Source organism: Bidens hawaiensis, unplaced genomic scaffold (genome assembly GCF_021521415.1).
Source record: "Bidens hawaiensis isolate Kalapana, Puna unplaced genomic scaffold, B.hawaiensis_p1.1 tig00027535_1, whole genome shotgun sequence".
NCBI classification, from domain to species: Eukaryota; Viridiplantae; Streptophyta; class Magnoliopsida; order Asterales; family Asteraceae; genus Bidens; species Bidens hawaiensis.
The window spans coordinates 187,560-208,994 of NW_027494456.1; positions in this window are offsets into that span (position 1 = coordinate 187,560).

Below are 21,435 nucleotides of genomic sequence, written 5' to 3' on the forward strand. Positions count from 1 at the left end.
AGTTATAATAGGTGGTAATAAATAAATAATTATTTTGTTTGAATCTTTTAAGGAAAAATCTATTTAATACGTTTATTGAATATATATATATATATATATATATATATATATATATATATATATATATATATTATATATAAACATTCAACGACGAGAAAACGTGAATTAAAAGTGTCGGTTAATAAAACAGTGTTGTTTATTAAAAACAATATATACTTATAATGCATACATATATACATATATGTGAATATATATATTGGATCATTTCAGAAGTTTTTTACAGCGAGAAGTGCGAGAACTGAAGGTGTAACCCCAATAATCCCTAATTTCACTCTTTTTCTTACTGTGTAGGTGCTTATATACGTGTGTAGGTACGTATTTTTGTATGTGTATGTATGTATGTATGTTTGTATGTGTGTAGGTATGTAGGTTTGAATGTGGCTCGGTACGTTTGTATGTGTGTAGGTAGGTTTGAATGTGTGTAGCTAAGACATAAATACAACCAATCTACATACATGTAGGTAACATCATAAGAAAGAGAGTGAAATTAGGGATTAATGGAGTTACACCTTCACTTCTCGCACTTCTCGCTGTAATATCACTTCTCGCAAGATCCATTATATATATATATATATATATATATATATATATATATATATATATATAAAATTTCCTACCATAAAATCTCTCTCAGGTTATCCCTCCATTCTCTAGAGCCACCATATTGCTTGATTTCCAAATGGAGGCTTCTCATGCATTGACCCGAAATCGCAGGTATGGGTCTTACCAAACCCAGATAGTCTTTAAATGGGTTATAACATCTCATTTATTTGTGAAACTCTTTCATATTCAAAAAAATAATTTTCGCATGTCATGGGTCACACCAAACCCGGATAACCCTTTAACAGGTTATAACATCTCATTTATTTGTGAAATAACCCCTTAATCATCAAAGAATAATTTTTTTGGGTTATGGGTCTTACCAAACCCTAATAGCTCTCAAATGGATTATAAGATCTTATTTATTGGTAAATACTTTCATCATCAAACGCTAATTTAATTTATCTTCTTTACATGTTCTCCATTGCTGGTCTATTATCTCCATCGTCGGTTAACTTCCGATACTACCCGCCATCGTCAACTACATCAACGCCCCCTTTTTCATTAGGCAAATATTTGTGTTCATGTTTGTTCATTTATAAAAGTCAACATGTTCGTGTTCGTGTATTTTTGTTCGTTAAAAATATAAAAAAACATACACATCTCAATTGAAAATACCCGAACGCAAAAAAATATAATAACAAACTAATATATATGTATCAAATTAAAACAAACTACGTTAAAAAATAAAATAAATCATCATAAAATAGCAAAATAATTAAAAACAAAAACTTAAATAAATTCTCGTAACTACCCTTTAGATCCAGAAATGTATAAGGAGAAGATAGCAAATTCCATCATCAAACATAACTACCCTTTTAGTTATGTTGAACATGAGGAAACACGAGATTTGCATAAATTCTTACATCCTGATGTGAAGGACATGACAAGAAACATTGCAAAGGCGCATTTTTTTAAGAATATATGATCGAGAGAAGATGATTCTTAAAGATAAATTACAAAGCATGACTAGTAGGATATGTTTGACTTCTGACTTATGGACTTCTCTCAAGACGGACGGATATATGGCATTGACAGCTCATTATGTTGATGAGGATTGGGTTCTAAGAAAAAAGGTACCAAATTTTAGATTTATACCTCCTCCACAAAGTGGTTTCATCATAGCAGAGCACATGATCAACGTTTTAGCAGATTGGGGTATTGAGAAAAAGATTTTAACAGTAAAACTAGAAAATGCAAAGTTTAATGATGTTTTAGTATCTTCTTTGAAAAGTCATTTGCGTTCGAATAACGTATTAATGTGTGATGGTGATTTACTCATGTGCGTTGTTCTGCCCATGTATTAAAGCTGGTTGTTCAAGTTGGAATGAAAGTAATTGAAGGAGTCATTGAAAAGGTTCGAGATCCGGTTAAGTATTTGAGAGGAATTGCTGCCAGGAAGTGTAAGTTCGCATAATGCATCGAATTAATTTCATTACGGTGTAGTAAACGTGTTTGTCAAGATATCGTAACGAGATGGTGCATTGGCTTAACGTCGGGCTTATTCTTAGTTAGCACTAGTTGATTCCATTTTGTAACATCCCGAATTTTCTAAGAATAATATTTAATATATTATTTACTTATGATAGAAAAGTTTACTTGAGTTAGTAGAGAAATAATAAAATAATAAAGATAGATGGTTAAGTAGGCTAATTAGATGGTATTAAATATGGACCAAAAAGGAAAGATGGGCCTAAGGTCCATGGGCTTCAGGGAGTATAAATACCCCTTAAACCCTAATCCTTTCCATTTCCATCCATTTATACACCATAGCCTACACCTTCAAAAACACACACTTAATCCAAACACTCTCTAAACTAATCCTTACAAGGAACCATGACCAACCAAAGGTAAGATATGATTTATCTTAGCTGTACCAACATAGTAGAACCCGACACCGCAGCCCCGTGATGCCGTACGAGCCGTTTCGATCTTGATCTAGCTTTATTCGGGTGTTTAATTAACCAAAAACGAGCTTAAGGACCACCTTATCTCAGATCTGGACACCTCGAAGCTACCTTGGCCATAAATGATCAAACCCCGATCAACCATGGTGGTTAATAGCGGCTGACTGCGCCGAAATCGACAAAACACCTTAAAACGTGTATTTAAGAGATGAACAGGACTTATGCGACATATAAGTATATACACCTCATAAGTCTGGGCAGCATAAGTGTTCAACCGTATATGTATATGCCACGCATATGTATGCAGCGTGTAAGTATAAATTTAGCTTGTAAGTATGACAGCGTGCAAGTATATATGTAACGTTTAAGTATGTAACGCATAAGTACGTATGTATGCCGTGTATGCATATACGTTGTGTATGTATTTGCTGTATATGTATGACTTATACGTTGGAACACTTACACGCCAAGGATAGCTTATACGCCTGAACAGCTTTTACGTTGTGAAGACTAACACGTGAGGGCAACTTATACGCCGGAAGGCTTATACGCTTATAAGTGATTTTCCGAATAAGCGAAAGATAAATAGCGTATACGTACATAAACGATAGATATGTACTTATACGATATATAAGCTTCGAATATGAGAATAATTAACAATGAAACCCCATCCAGCTTAACCCCAGCTAGGGGCTCTGCCCCTTGGACCCCGCTAGGGACTGCCGACCCTAGAACCCAGCTGCCAGGGGCACTTCCCTCGGACCCCATAGCCAGGGGTTACAATAACCTAGAAATATGATATGGATAGGTCTAGTTAATTGATACATGTAATTGTTATACCGTTAGCCGTGCCCAATTAAGGAAAGGAGTTACCATTAACTCTGAAATGAATAGCTTACAGGTGAGTTTCTAGCCCTATTTCCTTGCTATGTTTTCGGGGCTGTGTGCATACTCGATGTGATAGTTGTAGGTCCCCACGGGGTGTCGCCGATCGATACGAGATCCGCATGAGGTCTAGGAGTGCGGAATCCTCCTAGACTCGTTTAATGGTGTAGAAAACGAAGAACACGATTACACACATACAGACACACGAACAAACACACGAATGGGATAAACACATCTGCAGATCTTTTATATAATAACCAAACACGTTACATACGGAACATAAACAGAAACACAAATGACGGCCGACCCGAGGTGAGCTCTACCTCGGGTCGTCCCACACGACTCACCCTCTCAGTTTCTCTCTAGACAAATAAACTGATCACAAAACACTCTAACTTTCTGGATACTCAAACCTATACAAGACACACATATATATATATATAAACAACTTCACGGGCTTGGGCCTGTAAGCGAAGTTGTTATAACTTCGCCTAAGGCGAAGTTGTTCGCAGAAGTTGTTACAACTTCGCCTACGGCGAAGTTGTCCTAACTTCGCACTTCGTTTTCGCTTAACAGAATTGCATAGCAACGGTCACAAAATGCACCAACAGACTCCCCTTTGACCGTTGCTCTCAATTCTAACAAACACAAAAGATCATCTGTTACAAAACATGCACCAACTGACTCCCTCTTAACTGATGATCTTCTGTTTGCTCTTCAACCAGCCGTGTCTGAAACTGTCTTGTAGCTTCACAAATCTACCAATCACCCAGCGTCTTCCATATCAGATCTCCCCTTCAGTGTAAGCTTCTCCGACTATATAGATTGAGGTCTTTGAAATGCATGCATCCCCGTGCCTAATTGATCATCTCAACCAATCACGTGAGTCCTTCTGACTTCACCAACACGTGAAGTTCTTCTAACTTCACCAACACGTGAAGTTGGGCTCCCTTCACAACTTCACCAACATGTCGGCATACGATAAGGTTTAATCTTCAACTACTCAACATCAAGTGATCAATTTCATCACAAAACCACCTTGACAGAATCTAACACACATGACCATTAATTAATCCGAAGCATCTTCAATCACCAGGGATAACGATCAAGAACATAAACACTTTAATTCCCGATTAAATCCAACTTGTTCCAGAATTATCACTTTAATAAATAAGCATCACGTTTCAGGATCCAATTCTCGAACACCTTGAAAATAACATAAATAATATGCTCTGACCGCAATCCAGTAATGACGAAAACCTTCAGTTCAATTTGAGTTTCTTCAGTTGGTCAACCTTGAACAACAACTATTCATTGCCCACAAACACCCAAATATGTGTCAATATCCAGTTTCAATCAATATCCCATTCACAACCTCAACTCCAAATCCAGAGTTGACACGTATTTGTTCACACGTAAGACCAAGAGATAACAAGTTTCACTCGTTGACGGAACAACGTCTTCGGTCTCACAATAATCGTGTACACCTGGCCATACAGACGAAAACTCCAAACAATTTTTTTTTTTTTTAACTTCGCCTAAAAGTCAACTTCGCCCCTCCTTAACTTCGCCTGTTCATAACTTCACCTGGCAGATAACTTCGCCTGAGATAAGCGAACTTGTGAGGTAGGCGAAGTTTTGAATAACTTCGCTTAACCTTATATCTTCGCCTAAACCCTAAAATTTAAGCGACAACTTCGCCTGAACCCCATAACTTCGCCTGCAGCGGCTGTTCGGCCAAAAACGCATCAGAAACGTGCCAGAAACACCAAAACGCAGATCTCGAACCATAGCATAAGAGCCTAAGGCTCTTATACCACTTGTAAGTTCTCAGCCGGATCTACACGGAATATCTCGTTCTACGTAGGTGCGGAATCCCTACGTAAGACGTTACGAGCGTAGAAGACGATACGAGCTAACACGATTAAACACACGTTACAATAAACAAAGACTCGTTATATTGCAACCGAAAACACGTGATATCAATCACAAACACTGGACAACTCGATACAATGAATAACTGATTGATTCTAAACAAGCCGTAACCTAGTTGATTATATACGACGACAACTTCGCCTCGCATGTTCAGGCGAAGTTGTCACTAACTTCGCTTATATAACAAGTTCGCCATATCAGCGAACTTGTTGGCTAACTTCGCTTAATACAAATACAATTCATTACTAACTCGATTACAGACACTAGACACTGAACTACTGACATCATGTACCAACAGATACGAGATCAGCACGAGGTCTAGGAGTGCGGAATCCTCCTAGACTCGTTTAATGGTGTAGAAGACGAAGAACATGATTACACACATACAAACACACGAACAAACACACGAATGGGATAAACACATCTGCAGATCTTTTATATAATAACCAAACACGTTACATACCGAACATAAACAGAAACACAAATGACGGCCGAACCGAGGTGAGCTCTACCTCGGGTCGTCCCACACGACTCACCCTCTCGGTTTCTCTCTAGACAAATAAACTGATCACAAAACACTCTAACTTTCTGGATACTCAAACCTAAACAAGACACACACACACACACACATATATATATATATATATATATATATATATATATATATATATATATATATATAAACAACTTCACGGGCTTGGGCCTGTAGGCGAAGTTGTTATAACTTCACCTAAGGCGAAGTTGTTCACAGAAGTTGTTACAACTTCGCCTACGGCGAAGTTGTCCTAACTTCGCACTTCGTTTTCGCTTAACAGAATTGCATAGCGACGGTCACAAAATGCACCAACAATAGTTAATACACTTACCTTAAGTGGTAATTGTATGCCATATATATGATTTATGTGATTTTATCTGAGGTTATGAATGAATGCTTGTCGGTACGTGAATGATCTTCGGATATTGCACGTATTGCCAGGAAAGGTAATCGTGAAAAGATGTGATTGTTTTATAATGGATGTATGAAATTGTATAAATGATAGTATGAAGAAATATATGAAGATATGAAGGTATGAGGAGGGACTAGACCCTTATAATATCTGAAAGGATAGGGACCCGACCCTCATAATATCTGAGAGGATTGGGACTAGACCCTTATAATATCTGAGAGGATAGGGACCAAACCTTTATAATATCTAAGAGGTTATAGGGAGAATGGATCTTTAAAACGTATAGTATGTAAAGAAATAATAAATGTAAAGTATGAAAGAAAGAATGAAAGAAAGAAAGAAGTTATACACTTATGCATGTACGAAAGAAAGATAAGCAGGTTAGGTATATATAATAAGTATCTTCGGATGCGTATGTATAAGTATGTAAATGTATTGTATTTTACCTAATTAACTAGAACTCACTCAGCGTAGTTGATTTTTAGTATGTACGCAGGTAAATAGACTAAAGCAACTAGCTTGAAGGAGACACATGGTAGGATCTGTAACGCCCCGTTCCTGGTGCCCTACTTTGTCGTTGGATTTACTCATAAACGCAGTCTTAATTATCATAGTTAATTTAAACTTTCACGGAATAATTTTAAAAGTCAACCTTTCAATTCATAAGTCTAAATTTAAAATAATATAAAACATGTCTTTTTAGTTCAAATATTAACAACTGAGTCTTCAGATGCCAGCTTCTTTATTCATCTGCCATGTGTCCCCCTTCAAGCCAGCTGTCTCATCTCACTCACCTGCGTGCATACAAAAAGTCAGCTACGATGAGTGAGTTCTAGTTAATCAGGCAACATAGAATACATTCACATACTTACATATATATGTATCCGAAGATACATATCACATACTTAGCCTGTTACATTTCTTTCATTCGTGCATATATACTTTCTTTCTTTCTTTCATACTTTCATACATTCATTCATACATTCTTTCATACCATCACACTTTCATACTTTCATAATACATACATAACTATCTTTACCATCTCAGATATTTGTAGGGTTTGGTCAATTTCTTCTCTATCTCAGATATTATTAGGGTCTGGTCCCTTATTTCCATACAACCATGTATACGCTTCTTTACACTTACATTCTAGTATATACATTCATACATATTCTTAATCTTACATATATCATTCATGCATCTTATGTAAAACTCACCTTCACTGGAGATACGTGCAATATCCGAAGATCGTTCACATACCGACAAGCATTCATTCATAACCTCAATCATTATCACATAAATCATATAAGGTATACACTTACCACTTAGGATAAGTGTATTAACTAACCAAATCGAGTGTGCACACAGCCCCGAAAACATATAAAGGAAATGGGGCTAGAAACTCACCTGAACTCTATTCCTCTTAGAGTTAATGGTAATTCCTTTCTTTAACTGGGCACGGCTAACTGTATAACAATTACACGTATCAATTAAGTATCACAACCTATATCGTATTCCTAGTTTTACTATAACCTTCAACGAACGGGGGTCTAGGGGCAGCACCCTTGGCAGCGGGGTTCTAGGGGAGGCAGCTCCTAGCGGGGTCCAAGGGGCAGATCCCCTGGCTGGGTTAAGCTACCTGGTCAGCTTGGAAAAATTTTATTTTCATTAACTGCTCTTAACAAATTTTCCATTAGAATTCTCTAATTATATTTTATTGTTAACTCATTAACTCTTTAAGGTATCTTTAATCAATTAATAAAGTCCAAGGCCTTTCATGTAATTAAACCATTTTATTCTAAGTCCAGGGACCTTTCTGTCATTTTATCAAACTTCATTCTTCCCTTGACCCTTAACGAATGGGGGCTCATTCGTTGACTGGACTAACGGACGAGCATCTAACGAATGTGAGCTCATTTTTCAATCTGGTCTTACGAATTACCTCCAAAGAATGAGGGTTGTATAACAAATGGGCTACTCATTCATTACTTCATAACGAATGGACTCATTCGTTTGATCTGGCTAACGAATGGACCTTCCAACGAATGGGGGTTCATTCGTTAGTTGTTATTCCTTAGCGAATGGCTTAACGAATGTAGTTTGTTCGTTATTCTCTCTGTAACGAATGGGCTAACGAATGTAGCTCATTCTTTACTTCTCCCTTAACGAATGGGCGTGGCCCCATTCGTTACATGCGCCTAGGGTTTAGGGCATCTGACATAATGTCAGGTGTCCTTTCATCTTATTCCCCAAACATTCCTCTATCGCTGGCGCCGCCTTTCCAGCGCCGTCATCGCCAGAAAAGCGAGATCTCACTCATTTTACCACCATTCTTCACCGTTTTCGTCCCGTTTGATCCGAATATGAGCTAGAGTGACCCCTAAGCTCGTCTTTCTATCGGTTTATACCCAATTCCATCCGGACCTCATGACTTTAACGGTTGAGGGTGTCGGTTCATCGTTTCACGATTAGATCTAGTGGGTTTGGATCCATATAAGATAATACTATTATTACCTCGGATCGGGTTGGTTCTTCTTCTTGGTTTCGGTTAGAGAAGGAGAGAAAGAGAGAAAGAGAGAGAGAGAGAGAGAGAGAGAGAGAGAGAGAGAGAAAGAGAAAGAGAGCTTAAGTATGTGTTTTGGGTGGTGTATGGAATGAGTGGAAATGAATGGATTAATGAATAATTATTGTTTATATATTATGGGTCATGGGCTTAAGCCCATGGTCTTTTTTCCTTCCTTATTAATCCAAATCAATTATCCACATTTATTTAACCCAACACAAGCCCATCTCATAATAACTAATATTATTATTTTATTAACCCAAACAGGAAACGAGATGTTACAAGTCTTCCCTCCTTAAAGAGGTTTCGTCCCCGAAACCTAACTATTACTTAAACAATCCCGGGTAAAACTTGCGCATCTCTTCTTCAACTTCATAAGTGGCATATGATCCTTTACGGTTCTTCCATATCACCTTCACTAAAGGGATAAGTTTACGACGAAGCTGCTTTTCCTTGAGGTCGACTATCTCTACAGGCTATTTAATGTAGTTTAACTATTCATCCACCTCAATGTCTACTAATGGCACATGTGACGTGTCATAATCTAGGCATTTTCTTAAATAAGAAACATGAAAGGTAGGATGAATTCCTTCTAGCTCCTCGGGTAAGTATAGCTTGTAAGCTACTTCACCTACATGACCTACAATCTTAACCAGTCCAATGTACCTTGGACTCAACTTTCCTCTCTTTTTGAAACGAATAATTCCCTTCCAAGGCGAGGCCTTGAGCATTCGTTGTCAACAACGTTAAAATCGATCGGCCGTCGCCGCTTATCAACATACAACCTTTTTCAGTCCTGAGCTGCTTTCATTCTTGACTTGATCTAGTCAAACCTTGAAGAGGTTTCTTGAACAACTTCCAAGCTTCCAATGTCCTTCTGACCAATCTCTCCCCAACATACAAGAGTTCTACAACGTCTACCGTATAGCATTTCAAACGGCGGCATACCAATACTCAAATGGTAGCTGTTGTTATAAGAGAATTCTGCACAGAATCTTGAAGTGAAACAAGTATCTCTATCGGATACGATTGATAATGTCACTCCATGCTTAGCCACAACTTCCTTTGTGAACACATTTTCCAATACCTCTGACGACATGGCTTCTCGTATATGCAAAAAGTGAGCACTTTTTTGTCAAACGGTCCACAATCTCCCAAATGGTACCATGATGTTTAGCTGTACGGGGTAGATTAGTTATGAAATCCATGGTGATGTGTTCCCATTTCCATTCAGGTATCTCCAAAGTCTGCATCTTCCCATAAGGTTTCTAGTGTTCAACCTTGACTTGCAAACAAGTTAAGCACTTACTAATATATCCATTACATCATTCTTCATACCCGACCACTAGTAATCTCTCTTTAGATCTTGATACATCTTGGTGGATCCTAGATGAATCGAGTATCTCAACTTGTGAGGTTCATCCAAGATTCGACCTTTGTGATTTCCATGGCATGGAATCCACATACGTTCAAACCTAATCTTAACACCATGAGTGTTTTACATCAGCTCGTCTTGTTGTCCAAAAATTATTTCCTTCTTCATTAGCCCTTTATCGGCAAGCACCTCAGACTGCGCATTGACGATTTCTCTAAAGAGGTCTGAGTTAACAATTAACTTATACGAATTCACAGCTGCAATGACTTCCTCACTCTTACGGCTTAGCGCGTCAACGACTACATTAGCCTTACCAGGATGGTATTTGATATCACAGTCATAGTCCTTAATCAACTCTAACCATCTCCTCTGTCTCATGTTCAGCTCTTTCTGCTCGAAGAAGTACTTTAAACTCTTATGATCTGTTTAAATAGTTCACTTAGTACCATGTAGGTAATGTCTCCATATCTTGAGAGAAATCACTACTGCTGCTAACTCTAAGTCATGCGTCGGGTAAGTACTCTCTTGAACCTTCAACTGTCTGGACAAATAAGCTATCACTTTCCCTCGTTGCATTAACACACAACCTAACCTCCTATGCGAGGCATCGGTACAAACAACCAAATCCTCTTCACTATCGGGTAGAACAAGGATTGGAGCTTGTGTGAGTCTTTTCTTCAATTCCTCAAACGCTTCTTCCTGAAACTTACCCCAACTGAATAGTATGGTCTTTCGGGTCATTTTAGTCAACGGTGCGACTATCTAAGAGAAGCCTTCGATGAATCTCCTGTAATAGCCAGCCAACCCCAAGAAACTTCGTATATCAGTCGGGTTTTGCGGATCTTCCAGTTTGTTATCGCCTCAATCTTAGATGGGTCCACTGTAATCCCTTCAGGATTGATCACGTGACCAAGAAACTACACTTCACGCAACCAGAATGCGCATTTTGAAAACTTAGCATACAACTTCTCTTCCTTCAGGACCTCCAACACTTCTCTTAGATGCTTAGCATGGTCAGAATCGATCTTGGAATAAATCAATATATCGTCAATGAAAACGATAACTGACTTATCTAACATTGGCCGACACACCCTATTCATCATGTCCATAAATGATGCCGGAGCATTCGTTAGACCGAATGGCATTATGAGGAACTCTTAATGTCCATACCGCGTTCAAAACATTGCTTTAGGGATGTCTGCCACTTTCACCTTCAGTTGATGATAGCCTAATCTAAGGTCTATCCGTGAGAACCAATTCGAACCTTGTAGTTGATCAAACAAATCACCAATCTGTGGAAACAGATATCTGTTCTTCATCGTAAGCTTGTCGAACTCACGATAGTCTATGCACATTCTCATACTTCCATCATTTTTCTTAACAAACAGCACCGGCGCGCCACGGGGAAACACTCGATCTTATAAAACCTTTGTTGAGGAGTTCTTGTAGTTGGGACATCAATTATTTTATCTCGGATGGCACCAGGCGGCATGGTGCTTTTGCGACGGGTTGTGCTCCTGGTATTAAGTCTATCTGGAATTCTATCTCACGCTCGGGTGGCAACCCCGGAAGCTCTTCAGGGAACAATTCTGAATAGTCGCCCACAACAGGAACATCTTTCACTTCTTTCGTCTCGTCCATAGTTTTGACAACATACGCAAAGTAGGCACCGCACCCTCGCCTTAACAATCCTTCGGCTTTTGTCATCGAAATGACATTAAGCCCTGAATTTTGTTTATCACCATAAACCATCACCGTACCACCATCCAATGATTTTAACCTTATTAATCTACTCTTACACACTATCTAAGCCTCAAACTCAGATAGCCAATCCATTCCCGAAACCACATCGAACCCTTCTAAGGTTATAACACACAAAGTAACGGGGAACTCATGTCCCTCTAATACTATCTTAAAATCCTTAACCATTCTCAATATTCTTACTGAGGTCTCACTCGTGGTTTCTACTTTAAAAGTTTCAGGCACACAACAACATTTCATATTTGCTAACCTGCTAAATGTCATAGCTACGAAACTTTGAACAATACGGAAACAGAAATACCATTCACTAGAAACGTACCTGTCACAACATCAGGAATCTGTATGGCTTGTTCCTGAGTTAACATGAAGGCCCTAGTCCTTGGCCTTGCTTGATCAGCATCTTTCTTTCCGCTCTCTCCAGCTTCACCGTCAGTGCACTCCCTTGCCATATGACCAGTCTTGTCGCACTTGTAACACGCGGGCTTTGTAGTGCAATCTGGAGAATATTGCCCCACCTTCCCACACTTGTAACAGGAATTCGAACCAAGCCTACACTCTCCACCATTAGCTTTACCACACTTGTGACAAACATCCGTACCCTTACCCCATTTGCACTCACCACCGTGCATCTTCCCACACGTCTTACATGGCCTCTTCTCTCACACCCTCTGCTTCTTATCTATAGGGTTCCACAATTGAGTATTGGGTCGTTTAGCAGAAACGACCCATTTCCTCTCTTTCTTCTTGTCCACCACCACCTCATCCACAGCCAGATCCTCGTAAACCATCTCTGCGAGTTCAACAATAGAGTCTAACGTAGCAGGTTTACTTGTCTTGACCAAGGTGTGGACGTTATGTAGTAGTCCTCTTATATAACACTTGATCCTTTTGGCATCAGTATTCACCATGTCAGGAACCAATCTAGACATGCGGTTGAATTCAGTAGTGTACTCGTGGTGTGTCATCTTACCCGCCTTTAATATTATACACTTCATCTCAACTCTCTCAACCTCAGCATCAGCACAGAACCCCCTCATTACTAACTCCTTCAGGTCATCCCATCTCATAGCCTTAACTTCTTTCTGAGTCTTTCTCTACTCCACTGACTCCCTCTAGTACATAGCCTCATCTCGGAACGAGTGGGTAGCATAACCCACTACTTGGTCAGGATGACACTCGCTAATTTCGATAACCTTGTCCATGTCGGTTATCCATTCGAGAGTAGCGATTGCGTCTCCTAAACCAGCAGCTTCGGCGGGTCACAACCCTAGAATGACTTGTAGTTACACCCGCCTCGGCCTCTCCTTCTGTCATCAACTTTCACAGACCAAACTTCACTCGGGTCACCTTCCCCATCATTAGCCTTCTTACTGTCATCCCTTGCCCCTCTTCACTGCAACAACTACAACTTGAGCCATGGCTGCTTGAACAGTGGGTCTAGCTGATATCCTTTATTGTTGCTCGGACTTTGTCCAGCTGCACTTCCTTCCCCTCTAGTGTTAGTGACTGGCTCTACAGAAGGTTCTCGGATAATACGTGGCATACCACGACGTCCCGTACGACCTCCTTGACCATTCGTATTCTATAAGGAAACACAAAAATCATCACTCAAGGAACTATTTAGTACAAGGATAGTAAGGCTAACAGGTAATAACAGTGACCAGCTGTGGTTAGTTGATCACGTGACTCTCTGTGTCTTATACACTTCCCTTTGTGAGTCCACTTGTGCTAGTTCTACTTTTAACAGTTAGATATTCAAACAATTCATATAATCATATACCCCTATCCCTAGAATTTAAGCTAACTTGCTCACATATTCTTACAATACATATGAAAATCACGAACTTTACCTTTACTTAACTTGCTTGAGCGACACATGGTTTTCTTGAACTAGCATCTTCTTTCTTTTCTGACTTATGTCTCATTCTCTGTTCGAGTCTAAGCATGCAGGATGCTTAATTCTCTCGAACTTATGCTCTGATATCAAATTGTAAGGCCACGGTCCCGGTGTCCTACTTTGTCGTTGGATTTACTTATAAACACAGTTCTAAATATCAGAGTTAATTTAAACTTTTACGGAATAGTATTAAAAGTCAAACTTTCATTACATAACTCTCTATTTAAAATAACATAAAATATGTCTTTTTAGTTCAAACATTAACAAATGAGTCTTCAGATACCAGCTGCTTTATTCATCTGCCATGTGCCCCCTTCAAGCCAGCTGTCTCATCCTACTCACCTGCGTGCATACTAATAGTCAGCTACGCCGAGTGAGTTCTAGTTAATCAAGAAACATACAATACATTTACATACTTACATATATACGTATCCAAAGATACATATCACATACAAAGCATGTTACCTTTCTTTCATTCTTACATATATACTTTCTTTCTTTCATACTTTCATACATTCATTCATACATTCTTTCATACCATCACACTTTTATACTTTATAATACATACATAACTATCTATACCGTCTTAGATTTTTGAAGGGTATGGTCCCTTTCTTCTCTATCTCAAATATTATTAGGGTCAGGACCCTTTCTTCTCTATCTCAGATATTATTAGGGACTGGTCTCTTTCTTTTCTATCTCAGATATTATTAGGGTCAAGTCCCTTCTATCTCATATATTATTAGGGCCTGGTCCCTTCTTTCTATACAACCAAACATACGCTTCTTTACACGTACATTCTAGTATATACTTTCATAAATAATCTTAATCATTCATATATCATTCATCCATCTTATGTAAAACTTACCTTTCCTGGTGATATGTGTAATATCCTAAGATCTTTCACATACCGACAAGCATTCATGCATAACCTCAATCATTATCACATAAATCATATAAGGCATACACTTACCACTTAGGATAAGTGTATTAACTAATCACATCGAGTATTCACATAACCCCGAAAACATATCAAGGAAATGGGACTAGAAACTAAACCTGAACTTGGTTCCTCTCAGAGTTAATGATAATTCCTTTCTTTAACTGAGCACGGCTAGCTGTATAACAATTACACGTATCAATTAACTATCACAACCCATATCGTTTTCCTAGTTTTACTATAACCTTCAACTAATGGGGCTCTAGGGGAGGCAACCCCTAGCGAGGTCCAAGGGGCAGAGCCCCTGGCTGGGGTTAAACTGCCAGGTCAGCTTGGAAAAATTTTATTTTCATTAACTTCTCTTAACGAAATTTACATTAGAATTCTCTAATAATATTTGATTGTTAACTCATTAACCCTTTAATGTATCTTTCATCAATTAATAAAGTCCAAGGACTTTCATGTAATTAAACCATTTTATTCTAAGTCCAGGGACCTTTCTGTCATTTTATCAAACTTCCTTCGTCCTTTGACCCTTAACGAATGAGGGCTTATTCGTTGACTGGACTAACAGATGACCATCTAACGAATGTGAGCTCATTTGTCAATCTGGTCTAACGAATGACCTTCAATGAGTGAGGGTTGTATAACGAATGGGCTACTCATTCGTTACTTCATAAATAATAAGTCTTTCATAACGAATGGACTCATTCGTTTGATCTGGCTAATGAATGGACCTTCCAACGAATGAGGGTTCATTCTTTTGTTCTCCACAACGAATGGCATAACGAATGGCAGTTCATTTGTTGTTCTTCCTTAGCGAATGGGCATAGCTAATGGCTTAACGAATGCAGTTCGTTTGTTATTCTCTCTGTAAAGAATGGGCTAACGAATGTAGCTCATTCGTTACTTCTCCCTTAACGAATGGGCGAGGCCCCATTCGTTACATGCGCCTAGGGTTTAGGGCATCTGAAATAATGTCAGGTGTCCTTTCATCGTATTCCACAAGCATTCCCCTTTCGCCGGCGCCGCCTTTCCGGCGCCGTCATCACCGGAAAATCGAAATCTCCCCAGAAAAGCGGGATCTCACTCGTTTTACCACCATTCTTCACCGTTTTCATCCAGTTCGATCTGGACTCGAGCTAGGGTGACCCCTAAGATCATCTTTTTATCGGTTTATACCCGATTCCATCCGGACCTCGTGACTTTAACGGTTGAGGGTGCCGGTTCATCGTATATAAGATCATACTACCATTACCTCAGATTGGGATCAGTTCTTCTTCTTGGTTTCGGATAGAGTAGGAGAGAAAGAATGAGAGAGAGCTTAAGTGTGTGTTTTGGGTGATGTATGGAATGAGTGGAAATGAATGGATTAATGAATAATTACTGTTTATATATTATGGGTCATGGGCTTAAGCCCATGGTCTTTCTTCTTTTCTTATTAATCAAAATCCATTACCCATATTTATTTACCCCAACACATGCCCATCTCATAATAACTAATATTATTATTATTTTATTAACCGAAACAAGAAACGGGATGTTACAGGATCTGAAGAGGCCGACATCTGAAGATTTGTCATGATGTTTTATATATTATGTTATGTTTAAAAGACAAGTTATGAATGTTTGTAATGAATGGTTGACCTTATGTATTATTCCGCGAAAGTTTTATTAAACTCTGATATTTAGAACTGTGTTTATGAGAAAATCCAACGCCAAAGTAGGGTACCTGGAACAGGGCCTTACGCATTTTCAAGAGTAATTCATTAGAAGAGGAATGGGAAAGGGTGGAAATAATCACAAAATTTTTGAAACCTTTCTATGATATCACTACTTTGTTTTCTAGAAGCTTATACCCGACTTCCAACTTATATTTTCATCAAGTGTGGAAAATTCAATTGCATATTGAAGAAGCAATTCGAAATATGCATGATGTTATTAGTAACATGGCAAAAGACGTGAAAAAAAAGTTTGATAAATATTGGGAAAGTTATAGTATGATGTTGTCTTTTGCGGTTATTTTAGATCCATGGTACAAGGATAAGCTTGTTGATTTTTGTTTCTCAAAACTTGACATGAAAGTTAAAGAGCGAAAAACGAAATTGAAGAGTATCGTTGATTGCATTCATAAGCTATTTATGGAGTATGATATTCAATCGAAGACAATGCCAGATTCTTCGAGACCCTAGAGTTCAAATGTTGGTGACAACACGTTGGACGAGTTGAAGAGATTTGATTCATTTGAAAGCCAATATAGAAATTAGTTTAACGAAAAGTCTCCATTAACATTGTACTTAGATGAACCTGAACTTGACAGAAAACAACCACTTGATGTTTTATGGTATTGGAAGGATAATCAAGGAAGGTATCCAAAAGTGGCTCTAATGGATTGTGATATATTGAGCATCCCAATTAATACCATTGCTTCCGAATCATCTTTTAGTATTGGAGGTCGGTTTTGAGCAAGTATTGAACTTCACTTCTACCATCAAATGTTGAGGCGTTGCTATGCACTCAAGATTGGTTGGACGTTATACAAGGTATTAAAAGTTCATTCTCCTTGAAACTAAATTTTATGTTTATATGTTTATTAATATAACAACTTTAATTTTTCACATATTTAGATGAAAACGAAATCGAGATGGAGGAACAACTTGTAGAAGACATTGAAGTGTTGATTCCGAGTTATAATAGTAGCAATTAATATTGACTGAGAGGTATCAAAAACTCATTCTCTTTGCAACTTAATTTTATGTTTGTATATGTATTATTAAAACAACTTTCCTTTTTTACATATTTAGATGAAAAGGAGATCGATATGGAGGAACAACTTGTGTTGACCAAGACTGCAACTTGTAGTAGGGTTTCTAGTTGTTTTGAATTGTTTAATGTCATCATTGTTATTTTAGATAAAGGCACTGTGCAAATATGTGATCTTAGAGTCCTTAAATGATATTTTGGTTAGGTTTTGGTTTAATGTTTTGGTTAGGGAATATCATTATTGTTTACCTTGTTTGAAGTATTGGTTATGTAACTTGCTAAAACGGGCAAAAACGAGCTGAATTGCTGATTTTTATTGCTGAATTGCTGCAAAATTGGTCTAAGCGTGCTGAAACAAGTTGTTAAGTGCTGAAACGAACAAAAAAATCGCTTAAATGAGCTGTAAAGTACTGAAACGAACTGAAAAATCGCTGAAACGAGCTTTTACTGTTAAAACGAGCTATAAAGTGTTGAAAACACGTTGATTCGTTATCAAAAAACACCCTGACCTGAAACCCATTTTGATCAATTCCGACCTTGACCCGAACCTTTGACCCTGACTCGTTCCGACCCAAACCAAAACAACCTTTTATTAAGTAACTCGTTACGACCCTAACCCATTTCAACCCAACCCAACCCATTTTCCACCTGTAGTTTAGATACTTGGGGTTCTAGGAACCACTACACATTATTTACGTACTTGTAATACTTTTGGGTACTCGTACGGGATTTTCGCTTTAATGGTTGACTAACTTTTAGAACGCTTTCGAGGTGAGTTTCACGGCCCCTCTCTTTTACTTACTCTTTATGAGGGAGAAAGCATGCACAAAACTTTTTGGATCTTGTAGATTGTTATTTATCGCATGTATACATAGTGAACATATAAACTGAAAGTCCCCACGCACATTAGACCAATAACTAAGGTTTACTGGAGGGAAATATTAAGTAGTACTACAGGGACAAACTCTACCCACGCTAAAACTCGAATGGATGTCGGGCTGGTGTAACATTGTCCTAAACATTGCCAAGTCGGGATAAGACTTGGTGGGCGGCACAAACCAACACGTCAAGATTTGGTCGCAGTGGACAATACACTATTGTATCATGAATACTAGCATAATTAACTAGTGATAAGACAATTCTTACAATATCTACCTGTTTAACGAATGTTTTTAGATACAAACATGTGAACTCACCAATCATTATGTTGACACTTTTAGCATGTCTTTCTCAGGTCGCTAATTCTTGGTGCACGGATAGGAGGTCTCATGCATGTTTAGCATAAACATTAAATAAAGAACATTTGTTTCCAAGTATTTACCTTTAGGACGCCCTTGTTTTGCGCTTAAACACCTTGTTTTGGTTTAGGGAATTTATTCCACATGTTATGCTTCCGCAACTTAATCGTTAAACTCTGAAATTGTTTTCCCATTTTTGGGCAAGTTATATTTTACATTCTAAATAAACTTAGAGGTCGTTTGGTGTAACTAATGACAAAGATCCTGTTTTTCACGCGCCTCACGCGTAACCTCGCATGGGAAAATTGAGGATGTGACATATGGTAAATATAATTTGTGTATGTTATACATTGTAAGTCCTTTAGAACGGATCTTTCAATGTGATATCACACAATATCGTGATTATGTGGAAACTAACATGAGATGATTCAATATTATGTAAACAAACACACTAAGAACACAAAAAATATTCTTTAAAACACATGTATATTAAACGTCAAGTGATTAAGCACCACCAATTACACAACACACCGATATCTCTCTCATCTATCTTTCACACGACCAACCTATAATAAACCTAATTACATTGTTTATATAGGCACTAAAGCCCAAAACAACACAAAAAACCACTGAAATCCAAGAGATATCAGTTTACAATATAAGCCCAATATCAAGTACAAAACATACAAATACTAGCCCAACAATCTCCCCCTTGGTTTGTATCTTCAACGTTAATCGTGCTCAAGATTATTTGAGTTCACCTCCTTGTAGACACCAGCCCATAGACCTGTTCTGATAATCGATCCCACCATTCTTGTATACTCATTAGCAGTAGGCTCGTACAGTGATTCAGCCATAATTTGAAAGTTTCTAAGAGTTTTAATATCCTTTTCGCCAAACTTCAGTAAATCACGTGGGTCAACAAATCGAAATTGCCCTTTTCGTAGACGGATAACGAACGTAGCCGTCACACCATCATACGTCCAGAACATCATCTCATCTAAAGCCCCATCTGGAATTCTGGTAGTCAAAGGAATATGACTTGCCTTCTTAGTTGCCGGCCTCATAACATTGACCATTATCTTCCCCGTCTTTGGATCTCGGACCCCTTTGGATTTCTTTAAAAATGACTCAGTGGTAGTCATATTTGGGAATCCTCTATCAACTTGATTCCTCAAGAAGTTCCAGAATCAATAGCCTTTTTGTCATTGTTGGGGTTGTGAAAAGGAGCATTAATAAGGTTATTGAGATCAACCCTCGTCCAGGATCCAAAATCCTTCATCTTCCTGTAATATTTGGTATTCCAAGACCTTCTTTTCACCCACCACATGGCTTTATAAATATCAAACCCCCAAGACAAGACACTTGATCGATCACCATACTTGTCTGAAAAACCTGTGACAACTCGGATTTTCTAAATTAATATACAATAAAATAACCCAACCCACTCTTATATTTGGAATTTCACCTAAGAAAATTTCAAGTTATACGAGATAATATTATTTTATTAATAGTTCTTATTATATTTATTTATTATATATACACTGACTTTCAAATATATACCATTTTCACCCAAATCTAAATTTTAACCTACTTTGGTATCCATATTCAAACTAGAGGGGCTATTTTGCAAAATCAGTAATAATATTATATTATTATATCTTTTACCGAATAAACAAAACCCACAATTTGGATCCATACCTGCATACCCGCGACCCGTTTACTTTTCTTGGACCCTAATTCTCGTTATAATCTTAGAAATTATTTTGTGCGTTTAATTCTTCATACTATACTAGTCCTACAGACAAAAAGAATTAAGAAAGGAAGATTAAATCGATACGAATTTGCTTAATATAACGAAGCCGTCTATACCCTAACATTAAAATATCATCTATCGGTCTTTATAATTCAATTAAGCTGGCGTGCACCCTCCTGGACACCTCGCGAATTAAACCTACCTAGTTAATGGTATTTAACGAGCCATCTGCTGTGATTTCTTGTTGTGTTCTTGGTCGTCAGTTTCTTCTCGGTATTCAACATCAATTCGTTGCTGTAGTAGGTAATTGATACTTGTAACCTGGTCGTTTATGATCAAATAACATAAACCCTAATCTTAATTGAACATTCATTACGCGTATTAACGAATTATAGATTCTAGGGTTCATCAGGTTTGGGGGGGTTTTCTTTTGTGTCTGCTTTTAATTAATTGATTCCAGATAATAATCAATCAAAACGTTGGCTCAGCTGGTTGCGTGGTGTACGTATATGTGCTAAGCAGGCCAGGGATGCAGGTTCGAGCCCTGGCCAACCTAGTTTTTTGGTAAATTATTTTTGGTGATTATTTAAAGGTTTTAATGAGTTAAACATATTATTATTAATATTAAATATCAATTATATATTATTTTATTAAACCGATATACTAAAGTTTACGTTTTTGACATTAAATCTCGTTAAGTTTTCGTGCATATATATGCATATATGTAAATATGTATATCTATATAATTATATATATATGTATGCATATGTAATAGTTTATTAAATGTTTTATTATTTAAAAAGAGGGT